This window comes from Ambystoma mexicanum, chromosome 10 (assembly GCF_040938575.1).
Source record: "Ambystoma mexicanum isolate Mex_15411 chromosome 10, UKY_AmexF1_1, whole genome shotgun sequence".
Classification (NCBI taxonomy): domain Eukaryota; kingdom Metazoa; phylum Chordata; class Amphibia; order Caudata; family Ambystomatidae; genus Ambystoma; species Ambystoma mexicanum.
Window position 1 is genome coordinate 1,098,131,378 of NC_090932.1, and position 17,830 is coordinate 1,098,149,207.

Sequence of the window (17,830 nt, forward strand, 5' to 3'; positions counted from 1 at the left end):
ATTGGCTGCCCTTTCAAGCATGCATCATGCTCAAGACTGCCTACAACACCTACAAAGCAGTAATAACCAAAATATGTGTCTACATGGCTGTGAAACACACCAACTCCAGAGATCAGCACACCTCCAAAAGCCACAACTTCCCCAGGCTGCAAACAAAGATCTGCAAGAGGGAACAAAACAAGGAACCAGACTTTTCCTGATATGCACCCTGTCTCTGGAACAAGGTACCAGTGGAGATAAGACTGGCACCTCCAACCTACACTTCTGTCATGCATAGACCACTGCGCGATGGTTCACGCATTCTTAGTCCAGCAAATGCAGTAAGAAAACACTCAACTCGAAGCGCGGCTCGCCACAGTGAATGGAGGTTGCCATGGAAACTACGTGATACGTTGCTAAGGAAGCGCAACGTTCGTTTGGGATCACGGCATTGAACAGGTGACCTGGACTATTTAAACCACGCCTCCACGTTTGTTCAGTGCTTCTGATCAAGCATTTTTTGGCGTTCGGTTTCTGGCCTTTTTCTTATTCTGATTACGTACACCTTCTTGACCCGGCTTTTGACTCGACTACTCTTTTGGATCATCCTTGCCTGCTTTGTAAACTTTTGTCTTCTTGGTAACAAACTCTTGCTTTTGTCCCTCGATTACGTCTGGCTTTTCTCCTTCTGTTCCTGTTCTTGCCCGCTTGGATTTGCGACCCGGTTTGTACTTGGCAACTCTCTGGTTTTCCTTCTGTTGTTTGCACTCGGTAAAGACAGTATCTCATCTCCGCGTTTTAGAGACTAATCTAACCGTGGAACAGCTTCTGCTGCACCGTGGGACACCGTGGGACAGCCGCCGCTGCACCGTGGGACAGCCGCCGCTGCACCGTGGGACAGCCGCCGCTGCACCGTGGGACAGCCTCCGCTGCACCGTGGGACAGCCTTCGCTGCACTGTGGGACAGCTGCTGCAGCACCGTGGAACAGCCTCCACTGCGCCGAGGAAGAAGATCTCACCTGGTAAACTTTCTCCATTTTAATAAGGACGTCCCATCGTTTTTGCCTTACAGAGAAAGGTCTGGGTAAGCAAGATTTTGTTCTTGTTGCCTTATTGTCACTCTTCATTTGATCCCAGGGTTATAGGCTCATAGTGTTTTTCCTTCTTTCAGAACATCTATTGGATTTCCTTTAAATCGTTGTGTTAGACATTCCAAGTCTCTAAACATTAGTCAGGTTAGTTTGGAGTAACACTAGAGAAATTAATTTTCTGAATTCCTTGTCAGTTGTTCTAATCACATCATTCTTGTTTATTTTCTACAGCCACGAGGTCTCGATGGGAATCCAATCTTCCAGTCAATAGATTGCTTTGTATGTTTATTTGTGCATTCAAAGTGATATATTAGCAGGAAGAATTCTTCTTCTACACTACAGGGCCAAGTCCAAGAGGAAGAATTCTGACATAATCAGAAGCCTTGTTAATAGATCCCAACGAGACCCTGGCTAATCTTCTTCAATTAGTGGCAGATCTAAGAACCGACATGGCTAATGCGCATGCCACCACTCAACAACAGATCTTAGAACTACAAACCGCCATACAACCTTTACCCCAAGTAGCACCAGTGATGCCTAATGCTCCAGTTATTGAACCTGCACAGGCGGAACCCGGCCCGGTGTATATTACATCCCAGTTCCCTCTGGCCCTGCCAGAAAGATTTCATGGAGATCCAAGACCATTTAGGACCTTTTTAAATCAGTGTCGCCTCCATTATTTATGCCGACCCGGTTCGTTTCCTGATTCTGCCACTAAAGCTGCGTTTTTGTTGTCGCACCTTGGTGGTACTGCCGCAGCGTGGGCTAATCCTCTTTTGGAGGCAGGTAGTCCTTTATTGTTTGATTGCGATGCATTGATGGAGGCCATGGGCAAGGTGTTTGACACCCGATACAAGACTCAGGTTGTGGAACTAGAATTGTTGAATCTACAACAAGGTGATTTGACGCTTCTGGCCTACTTAGCCAAATTTAATCAATTGGCTGCTGAGACGGGGTGGCCTGATGATAAAAAGGCATCACTCTTCTACAAGGGATTATCCGATTCTTTGAAAGACATACTGGCTATGGTACCAGTGGTTCAAGTAACCTTTCCGGAACTACTTGAGCTAGTTCTGCAGATTGATGCTCGTAAAGCTGCTAGAAAAGGGGAGAAGAGGGGTATTGCTCCTGATCTTCAACCTGTTCCTAATCCAGTTACGACTGTGCCTGAACCAATGCAGATAGGAGCAGCTACACGGGGTCCTCTTTCTCAAGAAGAGAGAGAACATAGGAAGAAAAACAACTTGTGTTTTTATTGTGGGTCTTCAGAATACCTACTAAAAGCATGTACCAAGAAACCTACCAAGAAACAGGGAAACTTGAGAGCTCGGCAATGAGAGGAGTCCGATTGTCGAGCATTTATGTTTCTACGGACTCTACAATCAATCAACCAGTAGCCGCTCAGGTGATATTCCGGTTGCCTCAAGGGCGGATCGTTCATGCCACCGCCATTCTGGATTCTGGTGCTACCGGAAACTATATTGATACCTCTTATGCAGAAAACCTGGGGTTATCCGTTCTTAAGAAAGAGAACCCTGTAATGGTCAATGCTGTTGATGGTTCTACCTTGATATCGGGTATGGTGGTCCAGCAAACCGAAGATCTGATTACGGAAACTAGTCACGGACATTCCGAAAACATATATTTTAATCTAATCACTGCTCCGCAGTTCAGGCTTATTTTAGGAATACCATGGCTTCGACTGCATAATCCATCCATTGACTGGCACGCAGGCACTATTGAATTCTTGTCAGAATACTGTGAGACCAAGTGTCTTGATAGGAAGACTCTTATAAATAATCCTTGCCTTTCATTGATGGATACAGCCACTACTATTGGAGCTGTAGTGTCAGGGGAATTACCCATGGAATATTCTGGCTTTCAGGATGTGTTCGATGAAGGGGGTGGTACTGTTTTACCCCCTCACAGACCATATGATTGCCCCATTGATTTGGTTCCTGGGGCTAAGATCCCATCAGGAAGAATCTACTCCCTAACCCACAAGGAAGATGTCATTCTTAAAGAATATATTGATCAGGCTCTTAAATCAGGTTTCATTTGTCCTTCACGTTCACCTGCAGCCTCCCCATTATTTTTTGTACCCAAGAAGGAGGGAGACCTTCGCCCATGTATAGACTGTAGGGCCCTTAATGCTATCACGGTGCGCAATCAGTATCCCATACCCCTCATTTCTGTACTCTTGGATCAATTGGGATCATCCGTAATCTTTACAAAATTGGATCTCCGTGGGGCTTACAATTTAGTAAGAATCCGTAGTGGAGACGAATGGAAAACAGCCTTCAAAACCAAGTACGGCTTATTTGAATATAGAGTCATGCCATTTGGGCCCTCTAATGCACCCGCTACTTTTCAATACTTCATTAACGATGTCTTCCATGACATGATGGACCAATTTTTAGTGGTTTACCTGGATGATATCTTAATCTATTCTGCATCCTATGATCTCCACGTGGTTCATGTTACTCGTGTCCTTCAGAGGCTGCGTGATAACTGTTTGTATGTGAAATTAGAGAAATGTATCTTTCATGTTACAGAAGTCGAGTTCTTGGGGTATGAGATATCCGGTAAAGGTGTACAAATGAGTACCTCTAAGGTCAAGGTAGTTTTGGACTGGCCAATACCCACAACGTTGAAGGCATTACAGTCATTTTTAGGCTTGGCTAATTTTTACAGGAGATTCATCAAAGATTCATCATCCTTGGTCGCTCCGCTGACCGCATTGACTAGCAGCAAAGTAGCATTCCTTTGGGATAAAGTTTGTGATCAAGCTTTTCAAAGTCTTAAATCGGTGTTTACCAGCGCACCGGTACTCCAACACCCAAATCCTAAATTACCATTTGTGGTGGAAGCTGATGCATCTAACATCGCTCTTGGTGCCATTCTGTCTCAAGTATGTCCGGAAACTGGAGGATTGCATCCAGTGGCCTTCCATTCAAGAAAACTTACCCCTTATGAAAGAAATTATACAATCACAGAAAGGGAGTTGCTAGCAGTACGTGACTCGTTTTTGACTTGGCGACATCATTTACTGGGGTCAGCCTTTCCAATTCAGGTATTCACTGATCATAAAAATCTGGTGGCCTTACAATCCGTAAAGTGCTCCACGGCCCGGCATGCTAGGTGGCATGAATTCTTTTCCATGGTTGATTTCACCATTGCATATCGGCCCGGTTCCTTGCACACTAAAGCGGATGCACTCTCACGTATACATGGGGATTCATCTCCCCCTAGATCAGATGGTCCACTTCTCTTACCACATCAGGTGATTTGTGGGTGTACTCTCCAGTCTTCTCTTTGTAATGAGTTACGTGAATGGGTAAAGAACCACCCCACAGACATTACGGAACCTAACCTCAACATAGTAGAGGGTTTACCCCATATCAACGGTTTATTGTTCCTTCCGGATGAGGATAGCAGGAAGAAAGCTATCCAATGGTGTAATGATGCCAAGTTGGCTGCTCACCCGGGTAACAAGAAGACCGTTGATCTTCGACAACGTTGGTGCTGGTGGCCCTCTATGTTAAAAGATGTGGCCGTTCATATTGCTCATTGCTATGTATGCGCCCAGTGCAAGACCTCAAATTCCAAACCTGTTGGGCTTCTACAGACCATGCCGATTCCAGATTATCCTTGGTACATGATTTCAATGGATTTTGTGGTAGAATTGCCTCCGGTCTGTGGTTATGACACCATATGGGTGGTCATCGACTATTTCACCAAGATGGCTCTTTTTGTACCTTGTCGAGGTGTTCCTTCTGCCCCACAGTTGGCAGATCTGTTTCTCAGGAAAGTCTTTCATCGTTTTGGGCTACCGTCTGTTATCATCACGGATAGAGGTTCCCAATTCACTTCTCATTTCTGGAAGTCGCTCACTGCCTCTTTTGGCATCAATGATAGATATTCCACTGCTTACCATCCTCAAACAGACGGGCAGACGGAACGTCTCAACTCCACCAGGGAACAATATCTCTGTTGCCTTACGCACCAGTATCAAGACAACTGGTTGTCATTACTCCCTATGGCGGAATTTGCGTATAACAACTCTTTGCATACATCTACGCATTCTTCCCCGTTTTTTGCTATGTTCGGCAGACACCCTAAATCGCTGCCTGCTTCTCCTGTCCTGCCCGCACGCCATCCGGCGGCATCGTCCTGCATTCAACACATTTGTTTAGTGCATCGACGGGTGAAGGAACATTTGGAGACGGCGCAGATTAACACTAAGAGGTTCGCAGATGCCCATCGTTCTCCGGCTCCCGCTTACTTAGTAGGCGAGAAGGTCTGGTTATCCACCAAGAATCTGCAGATACCTGGAGGGAGGAAATTTCTTCCACGCTTTGTAGGACCATATGTTGTTACGGCGGTGATTAATCCTGTGGTGGTGCGTTTATCTTTACCTGCAAAGTGGAAAGTGCATCCTGTGTTTCATGTTTCCCTTGTCAAACCTTTTTTACCGGATACTGCCCTTCCTTCTCGTCCTCCTCCAATCATGGTGCAAGGGGAAGAGGAGTATGAGGTTCGTAGGGTTTTGGACACCAAGGTTTCCAAAGGGGTCAGGATGTATTATGTGGATTGGGAGGGTTATGGTCCAGAAGAGAGGACCTGGGAGCCTGTCCAGAACATTCATGCTCCCCGTTTGGTCTCTGATTTTTGGGCCTCAAGGAGACGGGTCATTCATTAGGGAAGGGTACTGTCATGCATAGACCACTGCGCGATGGTTCACGCATTCTTAGTCCAGCAAATGCAGTAAGAAAACACTCAACTCGAAGCGCGGCTCGCCACAGTGAATGGAGGTTGCCATGGAAACTACGTGATACGTTGCTAAGGAAGCGCAACGTTCGTTTGGGATCACGGCATTGAACAGGTGACCTGGACTATTTAAACCACGCCTCCACGTTTGTTCAGTGCTTCTGATCGAGCATTTTTTGGCGTTCGGTTTCTGGCCTTTTTCTTGTTTTGATTACCTACACCTTCTTGACCCGGCTTTTGACTCGACTACTCTTTTGGATCATCCTTGCCTGCTTTGTAAACTTTTGTCTTCTTGGTAACAAACTCTTGCTTTTGTCCCTCGATTACGTCTGGCTTTTCTCCTTCTGTTCCTGTTCTTGCCCGCTTGGATTTGCGACCCGGTTTGTACTTGGCAACTCTCTGGTTTTCCTTCTGTTGTTTGCACTCGGTAAAGACAGTATCTCATCTCCGCGTTTTAGAAACTAATCTAACTGTGGAACAGCTTCTGCTGCACCGTGGGACACCGTGGGATAGCCGCCTCTGCACCGTGAGACAGCCGCTGCTGCACCGTGGGACAGCCGCTGCAGCACCGTGGAACAGCTTCCGCTGTGCCGAGGAAGAAGATCTCACCTGGTAAACTTTCTCCATTTTAATAAGGACGTCCCATCGTTTTTGCCTTACAGAGAAAGGTCTGGGTAAGCAAGATTTTGTTCTTGTTGCCTTATTGTCACTCTTCATTTGATCCCAGGGTTATAGGCTCATAGTGTTTTTCCTTCTTTCAGAACATCTATTGGATTTCCTTTAAATCGTTGTGTTAGACATTCCAAGTCTCTAAACATTAGTCAGGTTAGTTTGGAGTAACACTAGAGAAATTAATTTTCTGAATTCCTTGTCAGTTGTTCTAATCACATCATTCTTGTTTATTTTCTACAGCCACGAGGTCTCGATGGGAATCCAATCTTCCAGTCAATAGATTGCTTTGTATGTTTATTTGTGCATTCAAAGTGATATATTAGCAGGAAGAATTCTTCTTCTACACTACAGGGCCAAGTCCAAGAGGAAGAATTCTGAAAACTTCAAGAAGGACCTGAAGCCCTTTTCCTCAAAAAATATCTTGCCAATCACTAATCACTTCACTTAATGCTTTATCTCTGTTGAAAGTTTCTCCTCCCCTTTTCCCGGTACCCGTCCCAGCTCCTCTTCTACATCTGGCCCTACTTACCATCCTATATAGCTTGTCCCCTACCTCTCTAAGCTTCTGGAACATGTAGTCTATTATCAACTGTCTTCCATTATCACTTCTAACTCATTCCTACCTCGTTTTCAATCTGGTTTGTGTCCCCCACCACTCCACTGAGACTGCTTTACTTTGTATGTCATTCCTTCCTCGTTGCACCTTACACTAAGCACTTCTCACTCCTAATGCTCCTTGACTTGTTGTCAGCTTTCAACGCTGTAGACTTCACTCTCTTGCTTGCATCTCTTTTCTCTCTTGGCTTCTCTTAGCTTCTGTGCTCGATTGGTTTAAATTCTATGTTTCCGGTTGCTCCTACTCTGGGTAGGAACCACTTCTCTTCTTACCCCATTACATCATGGTGTCCCCAAGGGTCAGTGCTGGGTCCCCTCTGTTCTCTCTCTACACCTGTCCTCTTGCTTCTATTATCGCCTCCTTTGGGCGTCGAACCATCTCTATGCTGATGACACTAAGCTTTTTCTTTCTTTCTCTTCTTTTTCTTCTTCAACCCATTCCACCCTATCCTCCTGTTCTGTAGCCATCCAATCTTGGATGGTCGACCACTTTCTCAACTCCTCTACAACTGAGGTTGTCTTCTTTTTCCCGGCCTCCTCTAGTCCTTGTGCCCTCCCTCCCCCTTCTATTTCATTCCCTCCTTCAGCTTTACCTATTACATCAACAGCTTGCAACCTGGGAGTCTACCTAAACTCCTCCCTCTCTTTTACTCCATATATTTCATGTTCTTGTCTTGCTCACTTGTTCAACATATTTAAAGCTCAACCTTTTCTCTCCTCTCATGTCTCTAAACTTCTTGTCTCATCTCTTATCATTTTGCGTCTTTTCTACTACTCTTCTCTTCCCTTTGGCCTTTGTCTTTCCCATCTTGCTCTTCTTAAATCCATCTACAACTCTTCAATCCGCCTCCTTTTCTCTCTTTCTCCTCATGAGCCCATTATCCATGCTCTCTCTACTCTCAGCTACCTACCCTTTCATTCTCGACTTAAATGTAACTTTCTATGCCTTGTATTAAAGTCTCTTCACAATCTTTCCCCTCTGTATCGTTCCTCTCTTGTCACTTTTTACTCCCCTACTCAGTCGCTTCATTCCCAGTCTCTAGTCCTCATAGTGGAAGCTTGTACTCCTTGTGCACAGTCTCGTTTCTACTCTTTCTCCCTTTTGGCCCTGTTACACTGGAATTCTCTACCACTTGCTTTACGTTCTCTTTCTTCCTATTCTTTGTTCTTTCACACTTGCGTGATCACCTTTTGCCCTCCTAATTTAGTTTATATTTGTCATGGCCATTCTTTATTTATTGTACTGTGTTCTTGAATTAATTTTGTTCAGTGCTTTGGTGTATAGGTCTTTATACGCACAAATAAAATACAAAATACTTGTATCCCTGTACAGCACTCTGTTGCTTCCAGGCTTGATTTGTGTTGTATAAATCCTATACATACACACATGCTCGTGAGCTTGTGCTGGCTTCCCTGCTTCTGTTAATTTAACCTCCTTGTCCGAAGTTGCACATTGTCTGTACACCTCATCGGTCGCCTCCCTCACTGCTTTGGCAGGTTCTGGGTCTCTCAGTGGCTGAGCTTTGCATGAGCAGCAGTTCAGGTCTGGCCCACTCTCTGTCATGTGCTTCCATGCTTTGCTGCCTGACTTCCTGCTGCACGCCTTCCTCCGCACTCCTGCTCCAAGTGACAACTGTGATGCCTCCCCTTCGGCTCACTTCTGGTTCTTTGACGCCCCTGCTCTGGGTGCTAAACATGCCAGCATTAGAATTCCACATCGACCTCACTTCTCAAATTTTATTTGAAATATGTACTATTAGGCAGGTAGAAGAGCCGAAACCTAAGACTAAATACCTGGAAACATACAGATGTCACATGTTCCTAAAGTATATATATCACCCCACCTCCCTCACCCCCCACACACACACTAATTCACAAAAACACAACATCCCTTGATCACATTTGAATTGTAATATGTGGATTTTGTTTGCTGGATCCCCCAAAATATAATTAAAATGACCCAGAAACAGATATGTACACCACAGGTTCATATTGCACAAATCACCCAAACATCACACCACTGAAGCATGATACCACACGTGCACCCCTTAAACACAGCACACATGTTTACATTTAATCTGCAATGATTAGAATTGTTGTTGAAGGTAAAATGAATCGCCTGAACATTATGCAAATAACACCCAACAAACATATGTGCAACTTAATACTGCCCTAAAAAACAGCCCAAATCAAAACACAGGGGGTCATTCCTATAGCTAACCACCATTAAAGTAATAAGAGCATCTGAAAAACAACTGAGCTACAAAGCACATGTATATTAACAAACATACATGTATTAACAAACATACATTAAAGGAACACCATCATCAACTCCTTAGCCAAAGAAGACCTTGTGCAAACCACACAAATAAACCACTGACCAAACACACACACACACACACACACACGCACGCACGCACGCACACACGCACACACACACACACACACACACAATTTACAAATATTTCATCAATACAGCCAAACATAAATGCAAATGTAAAAATACACACTGTAAAAATACACAATTTCTCTTTCATTACAGTAAAAGAGAAAAAAAGCAAAACACCAGGGAAAAAGGGAAGGAGGACACGTGAGAACAAGAGAAGCACAGAGGAGGAGAGACAGGACGAGATGGCCAAAGAGTCTCATAACAAACATCACCATTGTTGCAGTAAGTAGAAACAGAAAATCACCACAAAACTCGATTGAAAGTAACTCCTACAGTACTACATAACTCCAATACTACTAAAGAGTGTTTATACAATCCACAGAGCAGGGACATCACAAGTTTCAATAGGAACTCAAGTGTGTAGCATCACAACTCCGCATGATTAGTAAATGAACAACTATTGTGATTAGTACGTCTGATAGAAAAACAGTATTCCCAGCAATAATATCAATATACATGTGTTAACAGCTTCAAATCATCATAGTTCCCACAGTGAGATACTGGGCCTCATTACGACCGTGGCGGAATGGGTTAACGGGTGCCGCAAAAGGATGTGGACCCATTAAACCCGTTCCGCCATATTACGAGGTCCCCTCGCGGGACACGGTAAGCACGCCATAGTAAAACAAGGCGTGCTTACCGGGTAACGCGAGGGGAAGAGGGAGCAAACAACGGGCCAACTCGTAATCGGCCCGTTGTTTGTTCCCTCTCCCATTCCCATTCAGCCCTATCGGGGCTGAAATGGGAATGGGGAAGGTCCGGGTCCGGGTCCTTGGAGGGAGGAATTACTGGGCCCTCCGAACTCGGAATGGCCCGGTAATTCCTCATTCTGGGGACCCGGAGACGATTTCGGCGGCAGCCATGCTGCCAATAGCGGCATGGCTACTGCCAAGGTCGTAATGAGGCCCACTGTCTCTCTACCAGGAGAACAAGGTAAGCTAAGGACAACTTGAGAGTACCCACTAAATGTGACAATTCAGAAACAACAATAAGGGAAGCCAGAAACACCTGCATAACACAAAAAAGCAGTGACACAAACCCAACTTTCCCAAGACCACAGTTGTCCGTTTTCAGTTCAGCGTATACCGGGTACTCGTCACGGGCTGCCTGTGTAGTCGGTGGAAGATGCTTCCTCTCTTGGGTAGAACAATGACACCGTGAGCACCACCCATTGTTGTAGGTCCTGGCTAGTGTCCAGTTTCTGTTCTCTTTGGGCACTTTCCATGCTCCAGTTTCTGCCGTCGTCCACTTTCGGAGACCCTCCCACCACAATGTTAGGATAGAGGTTTTGGGGCATTTCCACCCCATGGCTATGCGTCTCTTCGCTAAGATGTACATCAGGTCCATGATCCTGTTTAGAGGTTTGTTCTTCTTGTTTTTTTGGATCTGCCCAGGATGCACGCCTTCGGTGACTGTAGGTCCAAGGTAATGTCCGCCTCGGCTACCTTAGCTGCGATTTGTGACCAGAAGGCTTGTATGGTCCGGCATCCCCAGAACATGTGGGTCATCCCCGCACGGGGTTCGTTGCATTTAGGGCACTCTATGGTTCTCGCCCCTTTAAGTTTGGAGATGACTTCTGGTGTGAGGTACGCTCTGTTGATGATATAGAACTGCATAAGTTGCAGTCGGGCGTTTCTGGATACTTTTTTGTGATAGTGCGTTATAGATTGCCGTTCCTTAAAACCACCAGTACCATTGTATTGTATTGTACGCGCGCGCATTTGGCCAAAATAAGGTTTAGCAGTGCTGGCCAGGCTCCGGTAGAGAGCAACCCATGAGGTCAGGCATGTGGATGGGTGCTGAGAGTAGTCAGGAGATGGAATGAGTGTTAAAGACTCACTATGGGTTCAGTATGCCCGAATTTGTGTTAAGTCTTCACTGCATCCTGATGTTGAGGCGTAGTCTAGTGTAAGTAGGTGGAAAATTATGTGACCAGCATGACCGAATTTGTCATAGTCGTTGCTGTATTCTGACGTGTGTGGGTAGCCATGCATGTGGCCAGTGTCCACCGGAGTGGTGCGTTATACGTACCTAGCAGATTCAGTGGTGATTTGTTTTATGTGCGCCCAATAAGGTAGTGGCTTCCTCTGTCGATTGTTGTGGCTGCGATAAAACGTTAGCGACAGTGACAGTCTATGCTTCAACAGATTGCAAGGAGAGGAGCACAGGCTATTTATTTATTTATTTTATTTATTTATTTATTTGTAATGCGCCGTAGCTCGCAAGCATCAGGGCGCGAAAAAGACACGAGGACGAAGATTAACAGGACGACACAAAAGAAAGTAAAGAGAGGGGGGCAGAAAGATGGCAACATGATTCGGTGTAGAAATTGCCTAGTTATTTGAAGAGAAAGGTCTTCAGATGCCTACTAAAGAGTTGGGTGTTGCTTTCCAGTCTAAGGCTGCAAGGCAGTTTGTTCCAGTGGGAAGTTGCCAAACTCGGAAAAGCTCGACCGAGACCAGTGGCTTTGCCTGGAATGCCAGGATTGATCAGTCCTTGCTTGGCGGATCTCAAACTACGACTCATACCACCTGAACTTTTTCTTAAGGTATGCTGGTGCCGTGCCGTAGAGACATCGGTGGGTTAGGGTTAGTGATTTGAACAGGATCCGTTCCTTCACTGCCAACCAATGGAGATCATTTCTGTCCTTGGTGATGTGTTCTTGCTTAGATTTGTTAGTGATGGACCTGACAGCATTATTCTGAATAATCTGACATTGTTTCAGGCAATTATTGCTAGCGTCAAGCATTAACGCGTTACCATAGTCCAAGCGAGACAGGATGGTAGCTCTCCCTATCGTGGCACTGTTCTTGATGTTAAGAAATGGTCTAATCTGGCAGAGAAGCCTTTGATAATATTGACAATTTCGCTTTAGATAAGCGGTTTGGGCTTCTTCACCTAGGGAAGATTGTAAATAAATATCTAGGGTTTTGACCTTATTTGATACCTTAATGGTTGAGTCTTTTATAGTGAAGGTGGAATAGTCCGAGCCAAGGTTTTTTAAGGCTTTAGCGCTTCCAAAGGTCATAAGTTCCGTTTTAGAACTATTAAGACACATCCAGTGTGTTAACATCCAGTTTTCAATGGTGTTATAGATAATCGATAACTTCTCGTTGTCTAAGGAATGGTTTCCACTCAACTCTAAGATGAGCTGTGTATCGTCAGCAAAATTGGTGAAAAAATTCCAAGCTGAGATAGAAGAGTACAAAGGCAACAGATGTATAAATTGAAAAGCAAAGGAGAGAAACTGGCTCCTTGAGGGACGCTGCAGTCTACAGGTTTGGATGAGGTGGAGTGACCTGCCCAGTTGATTTTTGAGTTCCTCTCTTCTAGGAATGATGATACCCAATCTATTGCGTCATGGGAGCAGTTACCAGCTGCGCCTAGGGCCTCTCGGAGCTTCCCATGATCTAACAAATCGAAAGCCGCTGAGAGGTCCAAGAGGATTAACAAACCTGTTTTGCCTCTGTCTAGGATACTCAGCATTTCTGTCTGTAAGTCCAGCAATGCTGACTCTGTGCTATGGGCACCTCCAAAACCCGATTGTTGGGGGTGTAGCAGGCTGTGTTGGTCTACATAATCTTGCAGTTGCTTGGTTGCTATTTTGTCGAGTACCTTCAGAAGAAAGTTACAATTAGTAATGGGTCTGAGGTTGGTGGGGTCTTGTTGATCTAGTCCGGGTTTCTTGACTAGGGGGGTGACTGTGACTGTTTTAATTTCTGTCAGTACTTTCCGGTCCCTAAAGGAAGCATTTTTCATGCGACGGAAAAAAGGGGAGAAGATTTCAGCATCATCAAGAATAAGTTTCGGAGGTATGATGTTTTCGGCGCAAGTGGTGCAATTTATGGAAGAAAGAGTGTCGTTCATGTCTTCGATGGAAACTGGTGAAAATGTAAATTTAGGGATGTCTGAGACAGGATACGTCGCCTTCGGTTGCGCAGGTGGTGGCGGATCTGATGTTTTGCAATTTATAATGGAGTCTCTGGCTTTTTTGATTTTATTTGAGAAAGCAAGTTGAACTGCTTCACAGTCGGTCAAGGTTGGTTGGAAGGGTGAAGAGAGAGTGGGTGGTTTTTTCGAAAGATTTTAGGATTTGGAACAATTTTCCAGTGGAGTTAGAAGCACTGATGATTTGAGTAATATAGTATTCTTTTTTTACTTCAACCAGTTTAGCTCTATATGAAAGGTCACATTTTTTCCAGTTTTCTTTATTTTCCTCTGAAGGGGTTTTGTGCCATATTCTTTCTAATTTCCTTTTAGCTATTTTGAAGGTGCTCAATTCCGGTGTGTACCAATGCTGATGGTTAGGGTTGGGGTGAGCCTGTTTGTTTTTAAGCGGCGCATGTTTATCGAAAATCTCCTGGAAGTGATTATTAAAATTGCGGATGATGTTTTCACAAGAATCATTATCTGCAGTATTGTTCATGACATAAGTAAGACCTTCTTTGAGAATGTCATGTGTGATTTTCTTAAAGTTTCTGCTTAGAACCGGTTTAGGGGAATTATCAAAATGGACAGCTTTGAAAGTGGGGGAGAATGTATCTTCAACTTTGTAGTGGTCTGTCCATATACATGGAATGGTATCGGTCACTGTCAATTGAACATTATTTGCGATAATCCAATCAAGTTGATTACCAGAGGTGCAGGTGGAGCCCTTATTAGCGATGTGGTAATTAATGTTTGTTAGGCTAGTTTCCAGGCTGATAGTCTCTTTGTCGCAGGGGTTACCTCGCCATCTATTCAGATCACCCAAAAGGATAGTCCCAGTATTAGTTCCCTTCAAATTATTCAAGATATGACATAATTCTTCATTGAAGTCTGAGATCAGTGAAGGGAGTCTATATAGGACGATGAAGTTAATACAATGGTTGTTGGAGGGCGTGAGTTTTAGATGAAGAACTTCGCAACCCTTGCAAAGGATTTTAGTAGTGAACAGCTTCAGAGTGTGTTTAGCTATTATAGCTACCCCAACTCCTTTACCTGATGTCCGATTTTCGCAGTAAATGTTGTAATTGTGGGGGACAGCGCTATCGACAGTTGGGCCTATAGGTTCTTGCAACCAAGAACTTGCAGGTTCTTCTAGGTGGAGAGCATGGCGAATCTACCCAGATATTGTGCATGCATTGAACCTTTTAAATTGTTACTTTTACCATGGGTGGCCCACCCTATAGTTCATCCATGCGCGAAATCCATCCCTCAACTCCTTCTTGTGTGATTCCGGGCTAGTTCTTCGATTGCCTTCTCAGAGTAATGCATGGAAAACCCCACCTGGCATTCTGGTGTGAGACATGGCCATGACACACAATTCCTCCAATGACAAAGCCCTGCAGTACATTCCAAAACAGTCAGGGTGTAATGTAGGTGTTGGTCTATCTCAACCACATTGAGTGCGATTTGCCTGTTTTCCCCGTACATAGCAGGTGCAGTGACTAATCAATTCTGTGACATTTCATAGTGTGAAAAACGAGATGAAGGCCTGTATTGCAGCTGGTGGTGCTTTGGGGAGCCAAGGTCATGATTGCTCTTTGATAGTGTGTATGATATGATATGATGTGGCATTTATAACGTGCCTATACATAAGTGTTTCAAGGCGCGAGTCAGGTGCTTCAAGGTCAGTGCTGCTGCAAAAACGACCAGCGCCACCAGGAGTTGAATGTTCATGTGATCGGATTGGGATTGGAAGGTTAGGGATGGGGTTCACGATAATTCTGCGCAAACAGACAGGTTTTGGGGACTTTTCTGAAAGAAAGGAAGTGCTTGGTGCGGCGAATGTGCAGAGGAAGAGTGTTCCAGATGGTGTGAGCTGGGATAGAGAAGGCTGGGCTGCCAACTCTGGTGGAGTAGTACAGAGGAATAGCGAGGAGGAGATCAGCGAGACTGTGACAGACCTAGAAGCTGCAATCTTTGTGAAGCCATTGAGAATATGAAAACCAATTGAGAATGTTCCAAAAATGTGAACCCACTGAGAATGTATAAAACAAACACCACATCCTAAAATGTGGTCAACTAGCAATATTTTGCACATTCATTACCAAACGCACACTAAAACCCAGCCAGAGCAAAGGCACCAGTCACAGAAAAAAGCTAGCAAAATACCATAACCACAAGTTGAAGACACAACACTGCCATAATTCTGGTAAGTGAAGTATTTCACTAATTACCAAACTTTGCCTGTGCCAAAAAAAGCAAAAGAACTAAAACGTGCAATGCTTTAGTGTGGGCAAGAAACCTTAACTGTGGTAATAAAAACATTAACCCATGAAGTGATGTGTTTATACTTTTTCTCATGAATTACCTAAGAAATCATAAGCTATCTTAGTAAACTAGTGTTAGTTGGAATTAAATTATTGTACGTTACTAAAAACAAAAAGTAAAACATTAACAAATAAACTGTGTCAATAAAAACGTGCAAACATCGTATTCCAATTCACTTGTATGTGTGGCTCATGGTGCTTTGCGCACGGCAAAATCCCAACCCATTGTGGTTGCTACAGGTCAGAGTGAGGCGGTCGTGGCCTCATGCTCAGCAGATTGTAAATCAGGTAAGTAAAATGTATTCAAATGCAAAGAAAAAACACAACAAAATATTAAAACACATACATTCACTTTATTACTTTCAGTCATATGTATACTTGCAAGACACCTTGGCCAAGGAGGCCCTCACCAACACAACTCTATATCCATGCTGAACACAGCCTCCATGCAACTCACATCAGACACACATAGCTCTCTAACAATACCATTCATCACCACAGCTATTGACACTGCAACATGTGACAAATGTGTCAGACTGCACGTGTGGTGGGAAGGGGCACTATGGAGAGCAGGTGTCTGTTGTGATTAACTCTGCATGCATCTTGTGCAAGTGACTAGAATCTTGAGATGGAATGCAGGGCTTAGAATGTTTATCTATGAGTGTGTTCCAGGTTTCTCAGTTGCAAGGATGTAAGCCCTGAGAGAGGATGCCGGTGGGTGTCCTATGTCCCCTTTTACTTACCTGACTCTAAGAACTGTACTTGATGTACCTGAACTTCAGTATATTAGTTACCATTTCACTAGAGTATCAGAGTCATTTATGGCCGGACCCTGAATTCAACACTGTCATCTCCCATTCTATGATGCAGAGCCAACGGGTGGTTTGGGGAGTATTCCCTGGTCACCACTCCAACACCTACCCCTCTACATAAATATTCTCCTACGAGTCCTCTTAAAAGTAGTAAACATGGTGGGTTTATGGGCCCTTTCATTCATTCCCAGAGGTGTTCACAATCCTCGCTTTGAATGGGATGGACAGAGAAGGAAAAGCAGCTGCAGGGCTCACAGGTGCAGCGTGGGAGAGGTTAGAATGCTGGGAACGGCTTGGTGAAGAACGCCATCCTTGATGGAACGTATGCTCCAACTTGCATGCTCCCAATGGCAATACAATCCAAGGACCAGGCCTTTAAATCCTTGGTCCGCCCAATGCGGGAAGATCACATTTTCACAGGAGGTGTTTAAGGAGTTAGGTAAGGGGTGAGGTTGGGTGGCCAGCTGACAACTCTGAGAGAGGGGAGTTTACATGGGGTAGTAAGGTTGCCCTTATATATACAGCCCAGCCTCCCAGTAATAAAGCAGCCCTCCTATAGCCCTAGCTATAATCTGGTGATACATTCACTCCGCCATCCAGTGTTGGTGCCCAGCCACAAGGAATACTGGTACAGAAACTACCAGGACATTTTTTGAGATTCCTGATTGAATGAATTACAAAGGATAGACAACCTCCTAACCACCACCAGGACCAGAAAAGACAGATGTTGTGAGTGACAAAGGAGACCTGAACAGATGTAACAGACCTTTGGTACTCCCTTTCTGTTTAAACACAAGAGTCTTTTAATACATTGTGCTTGGAACAGTGGGAAGAAGAGAGCCCCTACAGAAGAAATTACTTGTGCAATGTACGGCGCTGATCTTGGGGGTTTCCAAGACACTCATTTCATTCAATCAAAGGAGGATGCCTTTATTAGACGTCTACTCAACCTCCCGCAGTCGGCCTCGCTTTTCGCCATGCATTCAGAACTGAATCCTCCCAGTTAAATTGATGAGCTTGGGTTATGACCTATTTGCATGTGGTCATCACTTTGGTCCAATCCTGTGGCTGGTCTGTCCCAAGAAAACCTACATAGGATCTCTTGGATAAAACATGTCCGCAAGACAATGATGATAGTGGACGCAGGAGGGCTGTCCAAAAAACGACCCTGCGCTGATCACAGGGAAA